Raw genomic sequence first — 14,979 nt, 5'->3', positions numbered from 1 at the left:
ACCCACATTAAGACCGAGGTTATGGGTGTTGTTAAACATATGGATTCGGACATCCAGGAGATTCGCAAAACCTGCCAAGAGGTATGTAAATTCATCTAATTTTTCTTCCATGTATTTTTTATCTATCTCTGTGTATGACTTACAAAATAAATTATCTTCAAGCCGTTTTAATGCCATTTTTTCAGTTTCATTTTCCCGTATTGGAAAAAACCCTTCAAAATCTGTCAATTGACAGTAAATAAAAGCTAGATTCATAAAAGCTTGTATATCATTTGTAATTTGTGTTTTGTAGTTTAGAATTTTTGCTGTTTCAAATAAAGTTTCCACAAAATTATCTTTACATGTTAGTATTTGGAGATCTTCCCCTTCTTTTAAAAACTTCTTTTTATTTTCTGGTGTGAACTCAAAACTTTTTATTTTGTGTACCAAATCTTTACAGGCTTCATTCATATTTAAATTTAATAACACCCCACCTGTAGAATAGAAGCTACTATCGCTAAACAAAATATTTACACTATTAGATTCTACAGTGTCTATTGATTGAATTTCTGTGTTAAGCTTATCTTTAATTATATCAAAGTTTTTCTTTAATTCATCATCAAAGGTAAATGGTGACAGTTTTTTGTATAATTTATTTAATGCTTCATGTATTTTTAGACTAAATATATTTCTATAATAGTTCAATTTTCCCAAAAATACTTGTAGTTTCTTTAATGAGTCAGGATATGTCATTTCTGTAATAGTTTTTATCTTTTTATCAGGTATACAAAATTTTCTGTTTTTAATTTTATATCCAAGCAGCTCTATTTCACCGTTGTCAATATCAATACAAGTATTAGCCTTTTCTGGGGACACCTTTACCCCAATTTTCTTTAATCTCTTGAGAACATTTTTTACTTTACAGACATGATCCTCTAAATTACCATCTGAGAAAATTATAATATCGTCTATAAAGACAATTATGTCTTTTATGTAGCTAAATTTCCCATTTTCATCTAAATGTAAATATTTTAAAAAGGTTTGCACAATAAAAGCAGGAACACAATTTAACCCCGTTATAGCTGTATTAAATCTATATACTCCCTGGGGAAGTATAACATTAAATAGCCCCGTTTCTTTCGCCCTCTCTGAAAGTGGGATACTATAGTAGCATTTTTTCAAATCAAAAGATGACACATATTTAGATTTTGTTATCATTTTATTCAATAATTGTTTATAATCTGGTAGCGTAGCAGCTTTAGATTGCTTAATACTTAAATTTGCATTTCTCATATCTGCTATTATCCTTGGTAAACCAGTACCATCATTTCTAGTTTTTACAGTAAATATAGGTGCTCCAAAACTTTGATGTGGTGGCGCTACTTCAATTAAATTATTTTTTAATAATAAGTTAAAAAAATTGGTTACATGGTTTTGATCTTCAGGTGTCAAATTATATGGTTTAGTATTTTTTACCATTTCATTTTTTGTTTCTACATCTAATTTAGGAATATTATCAGATAATCTCCCACAATCAAATGTATGTCTTGAATAAATTGATTCATTATACAAATATTCTGCTATTTGATAATTACCATCAGCATTTCCAGTTTTCATTAAAGCTGCTATTTCTTCAATTGTTAAATTTTTTATTTCTAATAATTTTGTTATGTCCACACCACTAGAGTGGTCAACTTTTTCTTTAAAAGCCTCTATAAATTCATTTTTACTATTAGAGTGGCTTATTTCATTTTTATCTATCTCTTTTTTATCTTTAATTATCTTTTCTTTCATTGATTTTACAATTTTCTTTATTTTAGACCATGAAGTTTGTTGTAATGGAGAATCAAAATCAGGAGAATCGTCGCCGATATGGTCCTTCGCACTCTCAGGATGATCCAGATTCTGCATTAAAAAGGCCCCTGTTAAGCCACACTGCACAGGTATATTTAGTCTATTTTTTACTCTACATATAATTTTATCTTCTACTATTTTATCTTTTTCTATATACACAGGCAAGTTTACATTATTTTTAATTACATAATCTTTCATTGGTTCACCATTTATAATTTTTCCCACAAGATATTTTTCTTCTCCAGGTTTAAACTGTAATTTTTGTCCAAAAAATAAGCTGGGTGTTCCTTTCATTGAAAATTCTAATTTTACAGTTTTATTTTCTTTATCGTATTGTAGTAGACCTCCAACTTTTTTGAAAAATTGTCTTCCCAGTATAAAAAAGTCATCAATATTATCTGATATTCGAATTGTTAAATTAATATTTCCATAACCTGGTAAGTTGAATGGTATTTTATATACTCCTATTACATTTATTGGATTATTATTTTCTATTCCAGTCAAAGAAATGTTATTTGGACCAGTGTAATATTTTTCATAGTCAGGGATATAACTCTGAATAAAATCCTTGGAAACAATGTTATATTCGCTACCTGTATCTAGCTCAAATATTATCTTGGTATCTTCATAAAATATTGGGAAACAGAATTCTTTTGCTTTATCTATTTTTACTAATTTTGTTTTAAATTTCACTTTATTCATTGAATATTTCCGTTTATCTTTTTTATTCTTATGATATCTTACCTTTTTGTACTTTATTTTCTTTGTCATGGTTTTATAATTATTTCTTTTATTTTTCAACCAATTCCATATTAATAGTATCCAATTTATACTCTTTTTGGTACAGATATATGAAATCCAAAAGGTTCCTAGATTTAATACAATATCTATCCTTTTTTCCATGGAACTTATCATAAATACTGCTATCATAATTATCCACATAATTATACTAGGGCCTTCAATATTAAGTTTTTTCATAATTTCCATATTTTTCAAATAATTTACCGTACTTTCTGACTTAATTTTGATATTTTGAACCCATTTATACCTCTTGGTTTTATTTATAATAGTTTTTCCCCATTGTTTTAATTTATTATCCTTAAATACTTTATTTTGTAATTCAGGTCTACCCAGAATATGAAGGTTTGACTCCCAAGTAATCCAACTATTGGCTGGAAAAATTTCCTTCTCCTTCATATTACATGTATCTGTTTTTAATTCATCTATTTTTTTCATTATTTCTACATCTTTTACAGAGAAAGTAATGTTACTATAACTCTTTAATTTTCTTTTTATTGAATTCATATCTCTTTCTAAATATTTCCTTATTTGAATAATGAAAGTGTCTTTAATTTTATTAGTTTTATTTAGCTTTATATAAAAAACATTATGGTTTATATACCAATTTTTTGATGGTTTAATTATCTTATATTCTTTTTTAACAATTTTCGCTTCTATGCTTTTTGACACATTGCTGCTTGTTATTTTATTTTCATGCATTGTTACATAATTTCTAACAATATTGTACTTTTTATTTGTTTGAATAATTTCTTTGCTACAAATATTCATATTAAATTTTTCATTGTTTGATTTTGAACATTTATGATTAAAATATACACTTGAATCTATTTTTCTTTTTCTATTTATTAAATTGATACAGGATACTTTATTATTATCTTTCTTGATTATACTTTCATCGCAAACAGGTTCTATTTTTATCCATTTTATTTTTTCCATTGGATAATCATTTATTTTATTCAACACTAATGGATGGGTTTGTCCTTGTTTATTATTTTTAATTTTTATTAAATTTAAATATTCTAAAGATTTGAATTTATTTTCATAATTTTTACATTGATGACACCTGTACTTTAAATTAAAAAGATTCAAATACCCTATTAATTTACTTAAACACTTGTGCATCATTTCATTTTTTATCATATTAATATATAATTCATAATTAGCATAATTTTGGCCTAATTTTTTATAATTATTGTCATTTACTTTTCCAACTATAAGTTTTTCTGAAAAACAACCATTTTTTAGCTCTAGTTTATTTTTTGAGTCATTTTTATCATTAATTAATTTTTCAACTTTTTTATACCATTTTTCATTGAATTTATCTTTTATTGGTTGTTTTTTAATTTCTCTAAAAAATTGACCTTTAGGCATTCTTCTGGGGTATGGTGGTATTCATATTTTTCTGCCGCTTCACACCTTTCACATGGCTTAGAAACCAATAGTTTTTTAAATATTTCGCAGTTACTATCCTTATGTTGTCCCTTACATTTAAGACAATTTCTAATTTTTAGTTTTTGCTGATTTTTTTGTCTTTTATTTTCATCGGGATTAAATATACACTCGTCTTGAGTATGATAGTTTTTCTTACATATTTTACATTTTTTAAATGGCCTAGGCTCATTTTTTACTTTTAAAACGTTGGAATCTTCATCTTCTTCATCACTACTTGCAGTAAGATACTCCTCCTCTATTTCATAATTTATTTCCGTGGTATTATCATCCTCTAATTCATTTTCATCTATCCTTTTTATTGGAACTTTCTTTGTCATTGTAGTTTTGTTAACAAATCTGAGATATTTGTTTATTTGGTCCCTATTAAGCAATATGAAATCATGGAGTGTTTCACTATTAAGATTTCTACCTAATTTAGCTTCTTCTATTCTTAAAATAGATAATAATTGAGTTGGTAGATATTTCATCATTTGAGAATGTATTCTTCTTTCTTTCTCACTAGCAGACATAACATTAGGAGGTAAATTATTTATTTTTCTTCTATACTCATCATAAATATCCTCTATGTTTCTTTTGGATGTTTTAAATGTTTCAAGCATATAATCAATGTTATGGTTTGCTATACGTCCGTTGTTAACAATGTCACTGACAATGTTAAGATAATCTTTGGTAGTCAATTTTGCTGGGTTTATATTTTTGCATTCAATTCTGTCTTTGGTATCCCTTGGGAGAGAATTGTGGAAAACCGCATTGAATTCGAATTGTGAAAAGCTATCAAAGTCGAATTCACCGAACTGGTCGATGTAATCGATCAGTCCTACATTTTTCAGTGAGAGGAGTTGATTTTTTATAATTTTTAATTTATCACTAACTTTCTCAACATTGTAATATCTTAGACTTGTATCTATAAATTTGGGTGTGAAATCATCACAATTATAATACTTTGATGAGTTATATTTATTTTCCAATGTTTGTATTTTACCAATTTTTGATAATTGTTTAATAACATTTTGTTTCATTTTTTGTTTTTCTGCTTGATTTGATACTAAGTATTCCTCTAATAGTTCTACAGCTTCTGCTGCATGGGTTAACGAGAGTCCCGCAGGGCTAGAATCCCTGTTTTCCGCAGATCTATATACTGTTTTAGCTTCAAATTTCTCACCCCTAGCTGGTTTCCGTTTTAAATATTTTATTTCCATATTTAGATTATCAATTTTCTTTTGCAAATCATCCATATACTTTTTATTTAGATAAGAATCTCTATTTTCTTGAAAATTATCTTTTCTGGATTGTCTAAAATTTCTTTCATTTCTTTCAAAATATCTTTCATTTTTTGGATATCTTTGTTCTTGTCTATAATTAAAACCTCTAAATTCACCCCACTGATTTTGATGTTGATTATTATCATGATCATTTGTGTTAAAATTTTCTCTATCAAAATTAAATTGATTAGAATTATCTTTATGTTGATTAAAATTGCTTCTTTCAAAGTTCATTTCTCTATCCCTTTCATCCCTGAGATTTCTAAGTGAAATATCATCAGTAAGTTCTGTAAAATTTGTCACATAACTTTCTGCTTCTCTGTTGCGCAATAAATCCATTGTTTCTGTATTGAAATCTACATGGTTTTCACGTACACTTTTGTAATCTTCTCCATTCGAATTTTCCAAGTTATCTTTATACTTTTGTAGCCTTTCTAAATATTTTTCTTTATTTTTAATAAACCAATTACTAAACTTTCTTCGCCTGGCACCAGCAAAGTAAGGATCATTTGGTTGTTCTGTGTCCGACATCTTTTATTTTCTTTACCTTTATGTTTTAAGGAAAATGTTTTTTACAGTGTATTATAAAATAAAATTTGGGTACCGTTGGAAGTTTTTATTTTGATTACCTTTTTTATTTTTAGCTTACCAAATTATAATTCAGGAACAATTTTCTTGGCGGAGACTATCTTTATTTTAGATTTTAATGAAATCTGAACAGGAACAATGTTTTGATGACTTTCCAGATTAATCAGGTAGAGTTATTTTTCAAAATTATTTTTACCAATTTTTAGATTAACAAGTAGAATTATCTTTTAAAATTACCTTTACCTAAAATTTTACAATGTTTGTTTGAACTTAATTCTTATAATAGTTATAGAACCAAGAGTAATTTGACAGCTTCGAATTTTTTCAGTCCAATTTTGCCCTCTAATTTCAGAACATAGAATTCTTAATTTCCATAAACCAAGAATATTTAAGCAAAATTTTATCATTTAATTACTTTAACAATAATTATTAGCTTTATAAATTGAACTTTTCTTTTGTGTTCAATATACAAAACTTTTATTTTACCTTTTTTAATTATCTTTATATTTAGTTTTATAATTTAGACTTTTCTTTTGTGTCCAAAGTACAAAACTATAATATTATTTTCTTAACAATTTAAAAATGTTAGGTAATTAAAAAATTTTCAACTTCCCAACTTTTTAATGAAATGATATAATTACTATAATTACAGTGTATGTCCGGTGTAAACACTTGTGTTTTAAATATTTACACTTTTATACAACAATTTTTATGAAATTTTCAATATTTTTATATTTTGATGACGTATATTTTTAAAACTTTATTCTGAATCAGAATGATAGATATTATCAATTTGACTGTTTCCAATTATTATCGTTCCACCTAAATATCTTCTAAACTCAGGAAACCTGTCTAGAGTTCTATTTATTCCAAAATGACTAAATGTGAAAGGACCTGCTATTTCTTGATCTACTTCTTGTCTATTGTATGATGAATTATTATCCAGATTCTCCGCTGTACCTCTATCTCCTATACCTGTATTACCTTGTCTTATTAAATTATATCTATCTTGAATTAATCTTTTAACTGCATAATATATAATTTTCAAATTTTCCCCAATTTTAAATGAGAAATTTGCTTCATAAACATAAAAATTATTATCTTGATTTATTGATTGATTAAAGGTTTTCTTTTTTACATCAAATTTAATAATAACTAGTTCAAAAATGTTGATTATCAACCTTAGAACGTAATGGAGCATAAATTTAATTTTTGTTGCCCCCTATTTTTAGTAGACAAACTTTGTTTTTACTATCTTTTAGTCCTTATCAGACCAAATTATCTTTTTTGTATATTTACCGTAACTAAATTTTATCTTTTTGCCTATATTTTTAGTAGACAAAACTTTATTTGTATTATCTTTTTGCCTTTATCAGACAATATTATCGTTTAAAAAAAAAGGAATTAGATTTTTATTCACAAATTTTATTCACAATTAATTAGATATCTTTTGAAATTATAACTTAGATTTACTTTAATTAAAAGTTACCATTCATCCGACTAAAAAATTTTGAAAAAAAATCAAAAATTTACCAAATCCAAAAGAAATTTTCCTTGATTCTTGACCGATGGGGTTGCCAATCTGTAATAAATCCGCTAATGAAGGTAACAAAATTAATTTTCTTCTATATTATATTTCAGTGTAATCTATTTAATGGTTATAATCTAACTCCACAAATACAAAATATTATAATAATACATCACATTTTTACAAGTGTGGTAATATCTATTATTTACGTCATAGAGATTAAATTTTATTTAATTCACAACAATTATCTACAAGCTTAATACTTAAATTTTATTACTTTTAATTAAAAAGTGTTACAGGGTGCCCCATCCCTCATTTTTAATTTTAGTTAAAAAAATTTAAATTTTTTTTTTTTTTGGGGGGGGGGATTTTTCATTTTTTGGGGGGGTTGGGGGTGTCCCACCCCCCAAGAAAATAGTTATAAACCTTCCCGGGACTTATGAGAAGCTACCCTGTTAAGGAGAACCCGATCGGTTCAGTGGTTAGCGAGATCCTTGGGTACAAACACACAGACACACAAACACACAAACACGCAAACACATAGACATCCTGTTACTTTAGTATAAGGATTCAGGCCTTTAATCTATAATACAAAGTAGAATGATGTCTTTCCGCCTGTCCATTTGTCTGTCTGTCCCTTAAGATCTCAGTAAGCACTGAACCAATTGCATTCTACTCTTCAGGGAATATACCTACTAGTCCTGTGGTGGTTTTAGGCTATTTTCTTAAAAGGTGAAACACCCCCAACCCCCCAAAAAAACAAAAAATACCCCACCCCCAATTTTATTAATTTCTTTTCTTAGAAATTTTGCGAATTCGCCATTTATTCTTGAAAATTTGCAATTCATTTGCACTTTTTTCGGCTGGGTAGGTAATAGAAGATTTAATTATACCTCTTGGGGCAAAGCCTCTAGAGGCTATGGGCGAAGCCGCTAGTACTTTTATATTACATCAAAAGGCCTTCCTTTAAATAAAGGTCTTGCAATAATAATATACAACCTTTGAAAAAGTGTTTCAACACAAAATTTTCTTTTATTGCAAATTTAATATTCCTATAAAAATTTATAATTTAATAATTATTATTAGATCATGGAAAGAAAACGAATTAGCGGGTTTCATTGCATTTTCACAGTAGCTTTAGATAGGTTATATGTTATGTACTGAACCTCTATTGGATAAGGGTAAATTTTCCTGTCTTACATCACCATTTAAATAACAGGTTTAACTTTAAATGGTTAAAACTAAGAATCACAAAGAAATCATTGGCCTCAAGATCATTCTTTTTTTTTATTACCCTTATAAGATTTACCAATACCTGCAAGTAAACTTTAGACAACAAAATAAGTTTTTAGCAATCTTAAAAGGAATTAATTTGTGAATCACGGCTCAAGATTAAAAATAAATAAGCTAAGAGATATTTTCAGAAAATAAGTCCTATTAATACCAACTGTGTGTTTAAATGAGAATCTTTAATAAATTAATGACAAATAAATTGCAGGAACCCTTAATTGGTCAACTAACTTAACCACCTCCCCCCCCCCCCAAATTTTGAAATGTAAAAGATAGTAAATTTTTAAAATTGGCTTTTCAAATGGAATATTAAGACATATATTAAAATGTATTTTTTTGAAACAATATTCTGGATATCAAAGGATGTCAGCAAACTGGCTGAGGTAATCAAAATAAACCAAAATCTATCTATATTAACAATTTTTGCTATGGACTAAATAACAAAATATCCTATCATTTAAATAATAGAGGGGTGACAACATCCCACTAAAAATTGAAACTGAATAGCATATCTTCCCCTTTTTTCCTCCCCTAATGGTTTCATACCCTCCTTGTAAATGGATGTGCAGGCCACTGCATATAAATCTTACTTATAAAATACTTTATTTATAGTAATTTGATGAGAATAGCATAATATTTGTCCTGTTTGGCCTTGAAACAAATTAATCTCCACAGAATTAAAACCAGTCTTAAGCCATACTGAAATTTCACATATATTATCGTTTTACAAACATTTTTCACAAATACAGAAATAAAATCATAAAATTACTACCAGTTTTAATAGTTTTGGTCTTCTGCTGCTTCTCAGGGATACCAATACTGGTTTTAATAATTATTTCATTTTAATATCTGCAGAAAGCTGCAATATGATGCGATAAATAACTATTATTTTATTTTTGCATCTGTTAATGCCTTTAAATTGCAAATGCAACGTAGAAATTTTATCAGTTTCTCTTCAGCTCTATAGTTGGTAAGTAGTGATTTTTATTGTAATACAACTTAAATTACTGCAGATATTTTTTAAAACCTTAATTATTTTATATCTATTTGTATTTGTTTGATACAGTAAAGAATAAAAATATCCCAGGTTGTTACTTGTTTACTTGTACAATTCTTTTGTATGGTTACTTTGTTTATGAAAGTATGACACATCATTTGTATAATTTTACATGTAAAATCATATATTTTTTTGTATTTCACTTTTTTATTCTTTTTGTATTCTATTGTCTGGTATTGTAGTTAAAATTTGAACATATTCTATATTATAAAGTTAAAATTTTAGCCGTAAGGTATTTGTACCTAAAATCTAAACTTGATATTATTTGATGTAAATTTATGTGTTGGTGTTTAAAAATTAATGATGTATCTTTATCTAAATTATATTATGATTTGATTCCGTACTAAGTATTTTGAAACAATGGAATTTGATTTTATTTAGTCATTTTACTAATAGGAATATACATTCCACATAATTTCATAAATCTTGCAGGGGCTCAGTCATTTTCTAAAGATTAGGCTACCCCAAATAAAACACTAATAGTGGGTTGTTTGGGTGATTTATTAGTACATAAAGACAGAACATTCTGACATAAAATAAATATACAAAAAAAATAATTTTACACTATGTAATTATTAATTATACTATTTTATCATATTATAGGAGATGATTTTGCTCTTGTGCTTTCTTGCCTTATTGGCACCTGCTTTATGCCAAGGTAATATGTTTTAGAGAGACTACGATCATGCAGAAAATGATTTTAATAAATAAAGTTTTGTTCTTAAAAAACTGGTTTTCTGTTTTAGGATATACTTGTGATGAGGGATGGACTCTTAATACAAAAAATGGTATAGGGTTTTAACATGTTAAATCAATTTTTAAAAGAAATATAACTTTACATGATGTAGGGACACATAATGAATATTATATATAGTTAAGCATTAATTAATGATATAAACTAAATCATCTTTTATGTATTCTTTTATTGGCACACAAAAATCCTTCAAACGTTAAAAAACAATTTGAAACAGTTAATTAAAGTTTCTTTACATAAGTCGCTTTAAAATTTGTATTAATTTTTTTCATTCTTGGCATATAAAGAGGGTTGTTTAGGATCTTTTTGATAATTTTTGAAATTGAATAAAACAGAAACCATGGACTATGTATGAATTTTATTCCAAATTTTTTATTTTTTAATTTATAATAGCAAGTTGGCTGTCAGTCAAAAAGCCATTTTTTGACTCATTACCTTATGATGATGAAAAATGTTACATGCTGTTAACTGGTAAAAAGATGGATTTTGATGCTGCCAAATCTGCATGTGAGGGCCTGAATGCAACTATTGCTATTGCATCAACTCCTTATGATAATCATTTTCTCTTTGGTTAGTAACAATGACACCAATTAAACTTCCAATACATATAAAGTATTATGTTTTTTTGTCTGTAGCTTGATTACTATTCGAATGGTCTTCAAAATAATTACTTATCCCTACTATAAAAAATTTGGCTTTTATGTTACTTATAGTTTAGTGACATAAATAATGTGATTCTTCATGTTTTAGACACTTTTAGAAATACACCTAAATTTTTTAACCCTTTAAATATAGATTAAAGGAAGCCTGCAAGAAATACCACGCTTTAACTGCTGAAAGACTGCCACAAGTAGACCCAATACCCCAAATTTGAAGCCTTCAGCTTCTATAACAAAAAAGTTCTAGGCATTTTAAAATGACATTTTATGTACAATTAAAATTTTGAAAGAATTGCAATGCTAATGTTAGAAATTTTGAAATTAAACTACGTGGCCTAGAAACAAAATTATAAGCTTATTTTTGTCATAAATTTAGGTTTCCAGTAACAAATTATATTTTTACAATAAAAATGCCCATTTTTAGAGTCAAAATCATTAAAAAAAATTATGTTAACTTGCGTTGTACCGAGTGTACTGTAGCCAATCAGAAGGATGAATCAGCTAAGCAACTAATCACAGCTGAGCTTGTATTAGTTTCCCCCTTTGTTTCCGCTATGATTTTTGTTTACAAATGCAATTTAAATCTAACTTTTTTCATAGATTTTGACTATGAAATGTGGTGTTTTTATTGTAAAAATGTAATCAGTTATCGACAATCTAAGTTTCTGACAAAGATAAGGTTATAATTTTGTGTCTAGGTGACGTAATCTAATATTGTTTTTTCTTTTATGAGCATTGGAAATCTTTCAAAATTTCATTGAACATAAAATGCTATTTTGAAATGCCTAGAACGTTTTTGTTTTTGAAGCTGAAGGCTTTAAATTTGGGGTCTAAATTGGGTCTACTTGTAGCGGTCTTTCAGCAGTTAAAGCATGGTATTTCTTGCAGGCGTTCTTTAAGGACTATATTTGGTAGGTCCGCAACCGCTAGTATTACAGCATGACCCTCAAAAAAGTATTTTTAAGCATCTGCAGCCCTTATTTCTCAATGAATTATAAAAAAATGCATATGTCCTTGTTCTCCATAGTATTCCACATAAGTAGATATAAAAATATTTTTTTTTACCTCCATTAACACCGGAGATTTTTAGAGCTAAAGTTTTGAAAAAGTGACTGAGGAAAAAGTAACTTTTAACATGAAACGACTTTTTTAGCAAAATTAAGGTAGAAATCCTTTTATTTTTGTTACTAGCAGAAACTTTATACAAAAATGAAATAAAAAATTTAGTTCTTGAGTAAAAAGCATTTTTTTACACATATTTTTTGAGTCTTTTTAGTTTAATGATATTTTGAAAAACTTACTTATTAGGCAAAATTTTTTAAGATTAAAAAACCAAATAAATTTTTATGAATATAGCAGGAAAATAGTTTTTGTTTCACAATCCTAACTTTAATAACAAAAAAGTTATGAAGAAAATAAAATTAAAACATAATGATTTTTTTGTCTAAAAAGCTTAATTAACCCCCTATTAAATTATTGAGATGTCAGAAAAGTAGGCGGAGCAACTGTCAAAATTAATCCTTTTCTCAAATAAGGGTTAATAAATAACCTAAAATTTGCAAATAATCAATTCATTCAGTAGTATTTTTTGCCATTAAAAATTTATATTTTTTGGTGGAATAAAAAAGAAATAATTAGTTAACTTGTTTTTCTTTGTGTCTCATTATTCAGTTGCCAGAAAAACATAATATAACCATCCAAAAAATAAGAGAAACAAAAAAAATTCTTTTTCTCAGTCACTTTTTCAAAACTTTAGCTCTAAAAATCTCCGGTGTTAATGGAGGTAAAAAAAATATTTTTATATCTACTTATGTGGAATACTATGGAGAACAAGGACATATGCATTTTTTTATAATTCATTTAGAAATAAGGGCTGCAGATGCTTAAAAATACTTTTTTGAGGGTCATGCTGTATAATAATAATAAATTAGATTTTGATTTATATTTTTGTACTTTAGAGCTGCTGTTGTATATCCTTCACACAACTGAAAAATCTAAAACTGCTATCACAAATATTTGGCTTGGAGCAACGCCCACGTATTTTTATCACGGAAGATACAGAAAATGGTGGTACTGGTTAGATGATTCTGAATGTAAGACCTTTTGCAGATCTATTTTTTATTTTTACTTATGCTCTTTACATCTCATTGTCTGTATTCTAATACATGCTTTTTTGTGCTTCGCTACTTATGGACGATGCCATGTTTGTTTCCACTTCTTATAAACTTCATAAATTATCAATTTACCTTAATAACCTTACATAAATGTAACAGGATGTCTACCCCTCTATTGCTAACCACTGAACTCATATGGTTATCCTGTACAGTTTAGAGTTTTATAGTTAGTGGGATTAGTTTTAATAATATTCTGGTTACTAGCTGAAACAAGGAGGAGAATATCCATAAAAGCAAAGCTCTACAACTAAAGGACAAACGAACCTAACACTTGTAGAGTTTGAGAACTGAATAAGCAGATTATAAATGAATAATTCTAAACAAAATTGGAAGTAAAAAAGTTGACACTGTTTAAGGGCATTGTTTTAGGACTTGATCATTGAGATGCTTCCCTTATAGCTTTGTACTTTATTGTCCAAGGAATCGGTATTCAAAAAATCAGATGAATAGAATAATTATATTATGGACGGATCGATCCTAATTATAAAAATGCTTGGCATTTAAAAATCTCAATATCAAGACACTAAATTATTTATTAACGAGACTGCATATATTCTTTTTTTTTTAAATTTTTACTCTAAAACTTCAGAAGTATTTAGTTATACTAGTTAAACTAGTGACTAAGCCCCTACTATCTAGGTGCTCTGTATTCAAAGGGGAAGAGAGAGGCGAGAAAAGTAGCTTAGAACCACCCGAAGACTTAAATTTAAAATAAAAAAAGCCTGCTAGAGTTGGTTTAGTAACCCCTTCATCGGAGGGTCAATGGAGGGGTGATGAAAAGTTGATTAAGTGGCGATAGAGGGGTGATGAAGGGGCAATGGTGAGGCAATAACATAGCCTCTTATCATAAGAGTTGAACGCTTCTTAAGTGAGGCTTTCACATATCTATATGAAAAGAGGTGATAAAATTGCCACTCAAAAGGGCCATATAAAATAAAATGCGAACATTTTTAAGGGAAAAATGTTTTTATGATAATATGGTTAATTGTTATTTTAGATATGATAGGGAACTCTAAAACTTAACAAGCTTAATTGGAGTTAAAGAAATATTTTTTGAAATTTAAAAATTTTTATACTCACCCCCCCCCCCCCCCCCCGACAGAACTATGAACTATTTTAGGTTAGGTTAGGTCATAGGCATGGTGGCCTATTTAATCTTTGAATTTATAATTGCTTAGAATAAATGTATTATGTATCTTGTTAAAAGTTATTTTTTATATGTTTTATCTTAACATTATGTGTATTAAAAATGATTAAAAAACAGACCGTTTTTTTCTCTAAAATACTGAAACAGTTTCTTTATAAGCCCAAGTAATCAAATTCGAAATAACTATCTATTTCATGGAAAACTAATAAAATACAAAAAAAATATGCAAAGAGAGGAAGTAAGAAAACCAAGAAATGAATAGAAAATCTCCTTTTAAACTTTCTTCTCATTTTTAAAGTTTGATTCTGTTCAATTAACTTTTTGAAAATTGATTTATGCACTGATTAGAAAATAAGAAATTCGACCCCTATTACTTTAAAGGACAGCTGCCAACAGTTTTCATGATGTAGTTAAAAACTTGTTAGAGATAATCA

General features: G+C 27.5%; 1 long non-coding RNA gene across 1 annotated transcript; it reads left to right on the top strand.

The window, feature by feature from the left end:
* Positions 1–10,561: 10,561 nt before the first annotated feature.
* Positions 10,562–14,084, top strand: LOC145333380 (uncharacterized). The gene is made up of 4 exons (XR_013884489.1): positions 10,562–10,599; positions 10,959–11,135; positions 13,183–13,317; positions 14,038–14,084. It is a non-coding gene; the product is annotated as an uncharacterized LOC145333380 (long non-coding RNA).
* The last annotated feature ends 895 nt before the right edge of the window (positions 14,085–14,979 follow it).

Source organism: Acartia tonsa, chromosome 12, assembly GCF_053477335.1.
Source record: "Acartia tonsa isolate MP-2025a chromosome 12, ASM5347733v1, whole genome shotgun sequence".
NCBI lineage: Eukaryota > Metazoa > Arthropoda > Copepoda > Calanoida > Acartiidae > Acartia > Acartia tonsa.
Note: the sequence above shows the minus strand (reverse complement) of the source record. Positions and strands in the feature narration are given on the sequence as shown.